Here is a 13100-nt window from a genome sequence, read left to right on the forward strand (position 1 = left end):
AGATTGCATAATCATACCAACACCTACTTAATCCATTCACAAGATATGCTTCAATTGAACTTCATCACCAAGTATAAGCCATCACAATTGAAGTAAAGGTTCAAGATCACAAAGTCTTACCAATTCTCCTCCAAAAGCCATCATCCGTGGTATTACAACCAACCAACAAATTTCATCCAACAATAGGTGTAATAACATCATACAATGGTAGTTAACACAAGAACTAAGTCAATTGCATCATCACTAATCAATTCAACATAAGTTCATAACCTAGGGTTAGGGAATTGGGGTCAATTCATCACCTTTCCACATATTAGGTTTAACATCAAGAACTACCATAATTGAATAATAATACATCATAATATAACCATAATAATAATAATAATAATAATAATAATAATAATAAATAAAGAACAATACAATTTGAAAGATAAATTTCGGATTAGAAAGAAACCCGTGTTCATATCATCTTTTGGAAATCAATATAAAAGAACCCTTTGGGGAAAGGAGTCCCAAAGGCGAAAGGTTATCATAGCTTGTCAATCCTTGAAGATTTATGGAGGAAAGTGAACTTCTTACTGCCCTAAAACCCTTTGAACTTGGTATTCTATGGAGTCCTCTTTGGGGAGAGATAAAGTAGAGAGAAGGTTGAGAGATTAGAGTTTGAGAATTGTGGGTGTTGGGTTAGTTTAATTAGACTTAGGTTTTTGTTAAGGTACTTAATTAACTTAGTTAGACCTTACTTAAACCTCAATTAACCAACTAACAAAATAACTAATTAAATGAACCCACATAAAACTCACCAGCGAAAACAAGACCTGACCTACAGACTCCAACCTAAGGTTCGCAGGTCAGTCGACGTCCCCTTACACCCACCGTCCTGCACATCCGTCGATGGTGTCAGAGACTAGTATTTTGGAACAATAATGTATTTTTTATAAGTTTAGGAGAACGGATCCATCGACACCCTGTCACCCAGGCAATGCTCTGTCGATTGGCTTCGTAGGTAGCCACTGCCAACACTGCCTTTGTGGGGTAAAATTGAAGTGTCCTCTCCAAGGACCCCTAGGGTGGTCCTTGGGGATTCATACCCAAACGTTCCGATCCTAAGCACACTCTAATACATTTTTAACACTTTTTCACCAAATTTCATCAAATTCTAACTCCTAAAACTCCATGAAATAGGCTAAAGCACACTAGTACCTACATTATTAGTCTTCGGACGTCATATGGACGTTTCTTGATGTCTTGACTCTAAACCTTAATTTATAAACATTATTTTATGTCTTATAACAGCTTTTCAAGTCTTGGATACTCATGTGAGGCTCTAGATAAGGTCTTGGACTTTCGAAGTGTTACATCAAGGTTAATGTTGCATTCACCCCATGAATATGAGTGATCAGATCAACCAAGTATTTATCATCATCATTTTTACCAATCAGTTCTTCAAATCTTGTTATCCTCTCCCATAGTTCAACATTTCCATCATCCATCGACTTAGTCTAAGACGTGCTTTGATATCAATTGTCACAGAGTTATATTACTTCACCCAAACTATATGTCAGCCCACTGTGCAGCCGTCAAGTCATACTCTTATCAACAACCTGTTTGTAGTCAATTCTGCCTAACGTTCAATAATGCCTATTATTTTGTCTAAGAATAATTTTTTATGGTAACAATCAAAATGCACACAGAAAGTACAACAAACTTGACCTTTGTTTTAATAATCAAAATAATACAAAGGAACTCACTCGTTACGAAATCAATTGTGTCACAACTACGACTTGGACTTCGACTAAGGCACAATCACAAGTCAACTGCTGCCTTTGACGCTATTAAAAACCCTCACATATTCTTATAATTATCCTTAGTGAAATTCAAGACTTAATCTTCCTTCTTTCACTCCCTTTTTCGTTCAAGGCTAAGTTTGCCCATTTATAGATCATGTGACAGCCTTATGTTTACATTGCAAAGTATTCTAACAAATGTCTTACACTTGTCATGACCAAGGGCCATCAAAATTGAACATCATTTGAAATCCCCAACTGATAGGCATTAAAATTTTGAATCAAAAAACAACATAAAAGCTAAAATGAATCTGGACAAAAACGGTTACAAAAAGGTAACCATCCCATGTGTTTGGCATATGCCATGAGCTGGCTGAATTTCGCCCCTTGCTACCCTTTCCCTCCATATTTTTGGCACCTATACGATTGTCACGAACCGAGTGCATACCCTAGAGTAAATGGTATCTTCAATTCGTTACGCGGCGTATTCGACCTCTCAGAGGTCTCACATAAGCCTTTGGACATCATGCATTGCATATATATATATATATATATATATATATATATATATATATATGACAAGTAGTGCGGAATTAAAACTTTTCACAACATTATCTCAAATATCTTTATAGTAAAACATAGGAGGTGATGAGTCTCATTTTGGACATCTTAGACACACAAATATCTTGGGTCACAGCTCATACATCAACAAAATTGAAATAACTATGTCTTTTACAACTTTTTTTGAATAGGAAAACTAAACATAGATATGTCCTGCAATCAATTGAGAACATACACAACTTTCTTGGAAGAATGCTAATATCTAAGTTTCACTTTAATGAATCCACTTAATTGCCTCCTACACCTCTAAAGTTAAACACATATTGAATTAGTACATTAGAATGCATTAATTATGGTGACATGCAATAAAATCATGCTAAAAGAACATTTGTATACTCTTTTGAGGAAAAATGCATAACAAAAGAAAAAGAACCACATTCAACACCAACTTCACATATAAGTCACATTCCAAGTGACCCACAATATAGCATTAACATTCACTTCAAACCATATAAGCATAAAACCCTCCTACCTAAGATTATCCTAAGACATACTTAAGTAAGACAAGAAGAGACCGCCCATACACCCTCTTCAAGCTCACCTAAATAATCCTTAAGACTACTAAAATAAGATTATTCCATTCTTAACATTTAACTCACCACCTAAGTCATAATCATACATTCAGTCAATTACAATTCAATTAAGCATTTAGAGGATTTCACATAATGGTCTTGGAGAAGACCTAGGGAACCTACATACTAGCATCTTCGAAGCATACTCGTCTTGTGTCTAGATAGCGTCCCATTCCACTACCTAATCATTATAGAACCTATCCAATACTAGAATGTATCCCACATGATGAGAATAGTCATTAACCAACAGAGACCATACTAGCTAGGCATGAAATCAGTAGAAGTCTACCCTACTCTAATGGAGGGTGTTCTACTTGTCAAGGATAGAACTAGGACACATCCTATGTAGGCACATGGTTAAAAAAAATCTAGGACTTCTTTTCACTCTAGTCTCCTTTCACAAGTAGACCTACTACCACAAGCATATTCACTTCATGCTATCCATGTTCTCATAGAGTAAGTTCATCACATAAGGGCATATGAAAAGGTATCATCTCTTAGTCACTACCTAACCATAATGCACCTACCAAAAATGGGTCCTCATGGATTGCCACTCAATGGTCAATAAGGATAGCTCAATGACTTACTTAGAGACGGTTTCAGTCGTTCTGGCCAACCTATTCCTAAGTCCACCATTTACATAAAAAGGATACCGTTACGACTTTAAACTTGAAGGATATCACAACCTTATTTATATATTGAAGGTTCCACATCATTGACCCTATTTGCATGTTCAAGGTCCCATATTAGTCATCCTTAGAAGGGAACCATCTTAGATCTAGGGATCCTAGACTTTATTCTTTCATTCATTCATTCACGTACATGACAAACGTGTCTAATCCTACAAAGTCAAGATGTTCATATTCAATTACTTAGCATGTATCAAGTAGAGGGACATAAGTGTACAATCAAGATACACACATTATCACTTTATCAGATGTACAATAACATTCAAGTAGAAAATAGAGACAACTAAGTCTACTACAAGTCACCCTATCCATTCTATAAAATCATCAACATAGTCCATCATGAGACTCATATAATCAATTGGAGAGAATCATACTTCAATCCAACATATACACATATATCACATAATCCTTTACATAGATCACTTATACAAGCTATAACAATGATAATAACATAATTCGCATATAAATGCCAATAAGGACACGTTCATCTCAATTATAACACATAAGCACCACCACCATAATTGGACCATACCAATACACACGATTCAATATCTATACTACACAATATAGAAAAGGTTAGGTCATGTTACCACCATTCCATGATAAACACCACTAATCGTTAGCCTTCTCAACCAATTCGCTCCAAGAAGGCTCATATGCATAGCTACATACACAATTCCAAACCAATAATAAAATCATATCAATGATCCAACAATATACAATATGAATATTATCAAATACATAATTCAATGGCCTAGGGCAATCTACACCAAAATTCATAATATCAAGTCATGATCAATTCACTCATTTTAAGATCAAAAATAGGAATTCATACCATGCATCGGTTCATAGGAATTTTAATCTAAAAACATTCAGTTAACATCAATTCTATCATAAAGCATTGTTTCAGATCATTTTATGCAAGAACCCATGACTAGAATTCAAAATAGAAGATTTCATGTTTTTTATCATCTTTGAAAACCATTGGAATTGACTCCTTTAAAAGTAATAGGGTTCAAGGATGAAACACCATCCTATATTGAAGAAAAACCCACGAAGTTGATGGATTGGAAAATCAGTCTTCTTCCTTGGAGCTTCAAAATTTCATCAATGGAAGTTTTGGACGGAAGGAATGGAGAGGTTTTATTTTGAGTTGAGGATTTTGTTTAATTGGTGAATTTTGGGGTTTAAAAAGACTCAATAATTGTCAATAAGAAGTTTCCAAATATCCTTGTACATATAGGACTATTTAACCAATTCTAATTTTACTTAAAAATGACGCGACCAATGTATTTTTTCACACACCAAACCTGCACATTTATATCGGCCAACGCTCATGTCATGCCATGGCCAGATGCCTTGTCAGTGCCCATTCCATGTCATGACACTGCCTTGCCAACTTTTTTTGACATTTGCTAAGCAATGCTAACACTTTGCCCACATGATTGATTCACCCTGCACCTTGGTCCTTGACAAAGTCATTCGTGCCGACCCTTTAAGCCACCATGCTTTGTTGATTCATATATATATATATATATATATATAAAATAGAAATTAAACTAATACAGACTTCAACTAGCATTATTAGAAGTCATATGAACTTTTCTTCATTAAAAATACTGAAACGTTAAGAATAGTAAATCAGTAGAACAAAAAGGAAATGTTTACATAGTAATAATAATTTTCAAGTAAACTTCCTGCCAATCTTAATCACATAAGTAACATTGATAAATAAACACATTCTTTTGTCGAGCATCAAAAAAATAAATTGTGACAATTCTCTAACTTTTGAGAAGTTTAATAATTTTGGAAAAAGTATTCAGAAACATATATCTAAATTAGAAGAGAAATTATTAACAAAAACAAATGAATTTAGACTATAATAAAAATTAAAGTAATACAAACTTCCATTGTTGTTATTACAAGTCATATAAACTTTTATTCGCCGAAAATACTGAAATATTAAGAAATAGTAAATCAGTAACAAAGGGGAAATGTCTATATAGTAATAACTATTTTGAAGCAAATTTTTTGACAATATAAATCACATAAGTAACATTGATAAATAAATTCACTCTTTTGTCTTGTGCATCAAAAAATTAAATCGCGATAATTCTCAAACTTTTGAGAAGTTTATTAATTTTGTAAAATAAATATTCAAAAGCATATGTATACATCACAAGGGAAACTATTAACAAAAATAAACAAATTTATACTACAATAATAATTAAAATAATACAAACTTCATTTGACGTTATTACAAGACATATAAACTTTTCTTCGTCGAAAATACTTAACTAAATCTGTAAAATAAAAGGGCAATGTTATATATATATATATATATATATATATATATATATATATATATATATATATATATATATATAATGTATTTCAAAGCAAACTTCCTGACAATCTAATTCACATAAGTATAATTGGTAAACAAAGTTTTTTTTTTGTCTTGAGCATAAATAAAATTGTGACAATTTTCTAACTCTTTAGAAGTTTAATAACTTTTGTAAAGATATTCAGAAGTATCTATCTACATCGTAATGACTCGGAATGTCATTTTTAGAATTTTTTTTATAAAATTACTATTTTTCTCATCACTATAGTTGCCCTGAGCTATTTTTTATTTGTTTATGAAGTTGGTTTGGAAATTTTAAATTATTCAATAACTACTATTATTTAGTTGGTAATTATTATCAAATAGCTAATTTTTATTATTTAATGGTTAATGAGCTTTGTCACGATCTAAATCTAGACTCCAGACGAGACCGGCGTCATTAACCTCTCAGAGGTCGCAGACAAGCCTACATACGTCATTCTTACTTCATCTAGGTTAATATTAGCGAAAAATTTGAATTTTTTTCTTTCTTATTTCATGCTAAACATTTTAAACTTAACATCATAGGCGTTCACAAATCAACCATCTAATATAGAGATAATCAAATGAAAGAAACAGTTCATAATTACATTAAATGAATTTTTGCCAAAATGAAACCGATACAATGTCTGAAATGAAAGTGGAAAAAAACACTAGTGGGACATGTTCCACAATATAAAGCCTACATCTAAGATAGATAATAACGGTAGACTTCGTCGAAAGCATGAGGGACTACCAAGTCCGGATGAAAGAACCACGTTCGGATAGCTGCAACATCAACCTATAAACCCTAGCGTCCACCTGTGCCAGCAACTAAAAATAAAGAGTTGTATGGTATTAGTACACACTTGTACTAAGTATGGGTATATGCAAGCACACGCCAAGGAGATGCATGAGTAAGAATATCTTTTTCCTAGCAACATGATTATAGCAGGTCAAGTCAATGGACTTGCCAAATTGAGATTAGGGAAGTGAGTGAACTTTCCAAATTTGGATTAGGAAAGTTTATGAGCTTTCCAAATTTGGATTAGGAAAGTTATTCCATGAGAGTAACATGCACCATCATGCTTAACATTTTGCACATAGCACACAACAACGTACACATAGCACTTATCATAATTCATATAACGCATAATGTGGTTCATATCATTTATTTTATGTCATGAGACCTTCGAATCATGGACTTGACATTAAGACTTCCCAAAATGAGGGCTCAACAAATGGGACCTCAACTAGGGAGTCTTCTTTTAGCAAACACAGAGTCTTCTTCTTTCATTCATACATACTTCATTTCATTTCATTCATGGGTCAGTGTAAACACTAGTTATACCTAGAATGTAGTTTAAGACTTTCATCGGGTTCGTTGTGCAATGACCAAGAATGACCTTATGTCATTACTTGAGTAACTAACCTCTTGATTATCCCTAAGAAAGGTCGTGGGTTCGATTCCAACGCCTCACATTTCTTTTCTTTCATTTTTTTACTCTCCTTCACTGCTTAGAGATCGTGGGTTCGATTCCACGCCTCACATTTTTTTTCTTCTACTCTTCCTTATATATGATTGAGAGGTGGTGGTTTGAATCCCACTCCTCTCATTTCTTATGTTTTTCTTTTAAGTTACAATTTCCAGCCAATACCATGGTTCGAATCCCCTTCACCATATTTCTTTTTACTTTTTTATTTTCATGGTTTTTAACATGGTGAAGTCACGGGTTCAATCCTCAATGACATCACTTGTTTTAATTCATTTTTTAAAACATATTGAACCCTCTTTGCTGACCGAAATTCATCACTAGAAGCTGGAAATTTTCTTTTGATTTTTCAGCATCCTTTCATCAAGTTACACCTTAGTTCTTAAGGGAATTTCGTAGTGCATTTAGAACGTTTTAGGTGCGTCTTCATGTATTCGTTTAGCTAAGATATTATCCCTCAAATCAGCCATATTTCAACTCATATGAACATCACATTTACATCAACATGTGTACATGAAATATAAAGAACTATCATGTCATTTCAAGTCCTAAACCATGAACAATAGCCACGACAACACACACATACACAGGTAGTTACATTTTCGGAAACATTAACATAATTTACATAATTCTAAACATACATATAAACACATAATCTTCAAAAAAACACGTTTCATCCCCAGTTTTGTACCAGCAAACATAACCAACCTATGATTCAATGGAAGCTAGTGACAGGGACATGCAACGGGGAACAATCCTAGTTTTCGGAATGAATATTCTGAACATTAAGGGGTCTCTTGGGAAAGGTATTAAGAGAGAAGAAACCAATACCTTTTTGACGTTAAACTCTTGACTTGCTGCCCAAAAATCCCAAGAACACGTCTAATCCCCCTCAATATCAACTCCACTCGAATGACAACCTCCTTAGCCTAGTGTACGATTAACGTTTATTTTCTTGTGATTTCGTGTGAGTTCTTCAAGTGTGAAGAACTTGGTTTATTTTTATGCTTTTGTATCTTATTTTGGTAGGGAAATACGTGAGAAAGAACAAGAGAGATTGAGCGTGAGAGTGAAGAGATAAACGTGAGAGAGTGGGAGTTGTAGGAGACTCAAGAGTCTAGTTTTAGGACTTAGTCAATAAGGTTTTGTTTATTTAATGAATATCTGATTTTTTTAATTTTAAATCAGCTAATGAATAATAATTATTAATTAAATACATTAATTCAATAGCTTAAATAAAAAATCACTTTAATTCATTGCTTCCACCTAGGTTCGAACACGGGTGGAGCAAGACTTCACCTCAAGAGCCCAATTTCAGCCCTCTCTCTCCAAAATACATCTCCACCTTATTAATTAAATAATTAATTTTATATTTAGGGTAATTACGATACTACCCTTATCTTGTAAAAAGACCATTTTATCCCTAGAACCTTCAAATCTAAGATTTTTCCTTTTTAAGTCCGATAAAGACTCGTTCAAGTAAATCTTCATATTCGAGAGCCCTACATGGTTGGACCCAACCTTTCCAAGATCAACAACTCCCCAATTTAGTTTGTTTGGCTGTAGCAAGGGTTCCGAGGTCTGGTTCTACGCGCATCAATCCGTGTGAACTCTAGTCTAATCATAGGCATTCTTGACACATTAAGCATTTCGTATCTTATCCATTTTTAGGATTGTTACATTATTACCCTATACAATATGACCCATTTATAGGAATTAATTACTAGAATTGAACTTTTATTTATTCATGGCTCATAGTTATTTACCCTAATTATCTAAAAAGGATTAGATGAGAGACTAATTGCGGCTTTTCCATCCCAAGTCACGAAGGAAACCCTACTGCACGAACAAGAGAAAAACAATATAAAATTGACAACATCAGGTAAGATTTTTCATGCCAAATTCTTCTTCCTTTTGTACGCAATGTTGGTTGTTGTAGTGGAAGGGGGTATTGACATTAATTTCTTTGATATAAGGATTGGGTGAGTGACGACTAAAAGTAATAGCTTCAAGTTTCACTCAAGTATACATATTATATAATGTAGTATTATGAATCTGAAAGTAATAATTATGCAATGATGGATAATGATGAGCCCGTCATTGCAGAATGCAATAATGTATATGATAAAAATAATGTTATGCATGAAGGGACTTTTGTTTGATTAATTTGAGGGGTATGTCGGTTAGGCTCTACCACGTTACTTGATAAATTTTGGATTTTTTGTGTATAGTATCATATTATGATTCAAATTTTGATATATTTGTTATCAAATTAAATAGTAGGTGTATTGTATTACATGAATGTTACTATATTTATGATGTTGGAGAAATTGAAACTTAATTCTAGTCTTGAAATTTAAGGATAGGAGAGTTGCATGTTAATTGACATCTAGCTTAGAAACTTGATCATAAATTTTGGTGAATTATTGGGTCAAGGCTAAACACATAATAATATGTGTGTTGTTAGTTTTAAAATACTAGTGTGGTCATTTGTTGAATCGATTGCTTTGAGTTGGAAGTTCAATGAAAGGGGAAGGCTCAAGTTTCGGAGTCTTGATTGATCGAGGCATTCGAATTTCTAAACTCTTGTTAAGTGTATGGATTGCATGTATTTTCCTTGTGGTATATGTTTGGGAGTAATGAGACTTGGTGATGGGTTGACTGTCTACGTTGATTAATTCTAATGATGAAAAAAGGGCAACAAAAGGCAACGTGATTAATTGTTTATGTGTGATGTGTTGAGAAAAGTTTGAAGACTTGTTGAATCATTGTTGAGGTGATATCACGTTTGTGTTACTATGAATTGTGCAATGTTATGAAAATGGTCATCTCCACATTATTTGTGTGAACATGTCATTTGCATTATTCTGAGACATGGTTGTGATTAGTGTTATGTGCATTGAAAAAGAATGAGAACTTAAAGAGGATGTACCATTTTGAGAGACATATCGCGCACCGTGATCATTACTATATTTCAAGGGATGTATTGCGCACCGCGATGGTTACTATTATCGAGGGTTATGTCGTGAGCCGCGATGAATGCATGGACAGAATGTCTCCCATGGGTCCCGGACTAAGAGACAATAGGTGTGTATTACTAGGTCAGACATGCATCATTATACTTGACATTACATTCCATTGAATTGCACATACTTATCATTAGTGAACTTGATATTGTGTTTTGCTGATCTTGTGAATGCCTTTCTGCGAAACTTGTGATTGATGAATACTGAACTTGTTGTTGAGGATATGTCATTTGTTGAAGTGTTGTTGTTGAGGATAAGTAATTTTTTCAAGTGTTGAAGTGATGTTGTTGAGGATATGTAATTTGTTGAAGTGTTGTTGTTGAGGATATGTAATTTGTCAAAGTGTTGTTGTTGAGCTATGTGCTATGTAAATTGTGAGCTATTAGGTCGGGCTGATTTTTATGCAGGTTATAGCTTTGGAGGTTCGGTTGGGGTGGTAGGAGTATGCATATTTCATCCCCTTAGCTTGTGTTTAGGGATTTACTTGCTGAGTACCGTGTGGTTTGGTACTCACCCCTTGCTTATATAATTTTTTTTGTAGGTTATGAGCCTGAAATTTTACGGTACTTGTCATTCTCTTCTTTTCCGAGGCTTCCCGGAGATTTGTGAGGTAGTTGTTGGTCATCTCAGCATACCTCCTTACTCTTGTTTATGATTTTGTTCTACTCTAGAAACAATATCATATGAGACTTATATTTTCTTTTGATTCAATTGTAACACTTTAGAGGCTTGTACACGTGACAACCAAGTTTTGGAGTATAATGTAAGTCGATAGTAAATTTTCTGCATTTTATTGTAATAAGTTGAGTTTTAGGCTGACTTGTCTTGGTGGGATAAGACGAGTGTCATCACGCTTATTTTGGGTCGTGACATACATCATAAGAGAAATTGTTAACAAAAATAAATAAATTTAGACTACATCATATTAACTCCATGTATTGGAACATTACATACTAATATATATACTAAACAAGAAAATAATTGTTATATCATCAAAATTATTTTCCTCAAGTACTCGAGGTTAAGAAGCCGATTTACTTTATCATAATAGTGGTACTTTGTATTCTACTGAACTTCGAACTCACTCAACAACAATACATAACACTTTTTTTTTGAAAATGCAAGAAGAAGAGCAAAAGATTAAAAAAATTGTGGTAGAAAAATGAAAGAAAACTCCTCTACTTATAGTCAACAAATGGTAGTATTGAATAATTGTTTTTTTGTTTTATTTGAAAAGTCATGCCTTATCTCAAAATCATTGTATCTTACTAATATAAGTATTATATTTATCCATTTCAAATAAAAAATATCATGCATAAAGTACAACGAATACATCAAAATTATTGTATCTGATTAATTTCAAAGTTATGATGCTGTGATAATAAGAGATTTCAAGATGTACTATCAAACATAATTTATCGTAGAATATTGGAAGGCTATGGAGTGGGACAAAACGATCCAACAAAGATTCAATGTTTTGGATGCTATCAATAATGAAATTCCTGTTTGAACAACAAATGTTCATGCACAATAACAAATTATTTTTGATACTGTAAAGATCGTTCGCGAGATGCAATCTCAGAAAATCTAAATAAACCTACTTGTGAAAACATCATTCATGAACTTGAGGTCATGATTAATGATCTCTGTTACCATAGTAAAATGGATGTCAATAACATGTCGGATTATCCGAGTGAAAGTAATATCTGTTTAGAGGTCTAGAGTTTAGAAGAAATTGTGGATATCATCGAAAAAAACAATGTTAATAATGAAGTTGAAGATGATATTGTACCTTTGGAACTAGATACATGTAAGGAAACACTTATTGTACCTAGAATACTTCACAATTTTATGGTGCAATTCGAAAAGACAACACCGTAGATTTGGATGCAATAAGAAATGGAAGCATTAATTTCTACTTAGTCTAAATTTTAAGAAAAATCAGAACACAATATAATCATATTTCACTAAAATATCTTATATATATTTGTACTTTAAAGAATTATTGATTTATGATATTAATGGGATCATATTATTTATATAGGGGTCTTTTGCAAATATATTATCTTATCGAAATTGGTGATTTTTTCCATTGGCTCAAGTTGAGATCAAAGGAAAAATATTATTTTAGAGAGATTATTAATTTATAGAGGCTTTACTATATAAATATATATAGAGAGAGATGCATACTTATTGATATATCAACCTTCAATTATAACTTTAAAATAATGACATTAACATATAACTTTATTTTTCTTATGTTTGTGTGTAGTTGCAATTCAAATTCATAATTCCACTTTAATTTTTGTATGTAATTTTTCGTTTATTGTGCATTAATATGATGAGTTTATTTGTTTTGTTGATAATATAATTATTCTTATTTGATAAATATATCTTGTGTTGCAACTTTTTTTTGAATTTTCTTGAATAGATGAATTTCCGACAATTATTATGTATGATAAATATTGAGAAAGATAAGTTTAGTTCTACGACTTCCGTACAATAAACCATTAGTCGATATCATTTATGAAATTACTCCCTCTGTTT

This window comes from Solanum lycopersicum, chromosome 10 (assembly GCF_036512215.1).
Source record: "Solanum lycopersicum chromosome 10, SLM_r2.1".
NCBI classification, from domain to species: Eukaryota; Viridiplantae; Streptophyta; class Magnoliopsida; order Solanales; family Solanaceae; genus Solanum; species Solanum lycopersicum.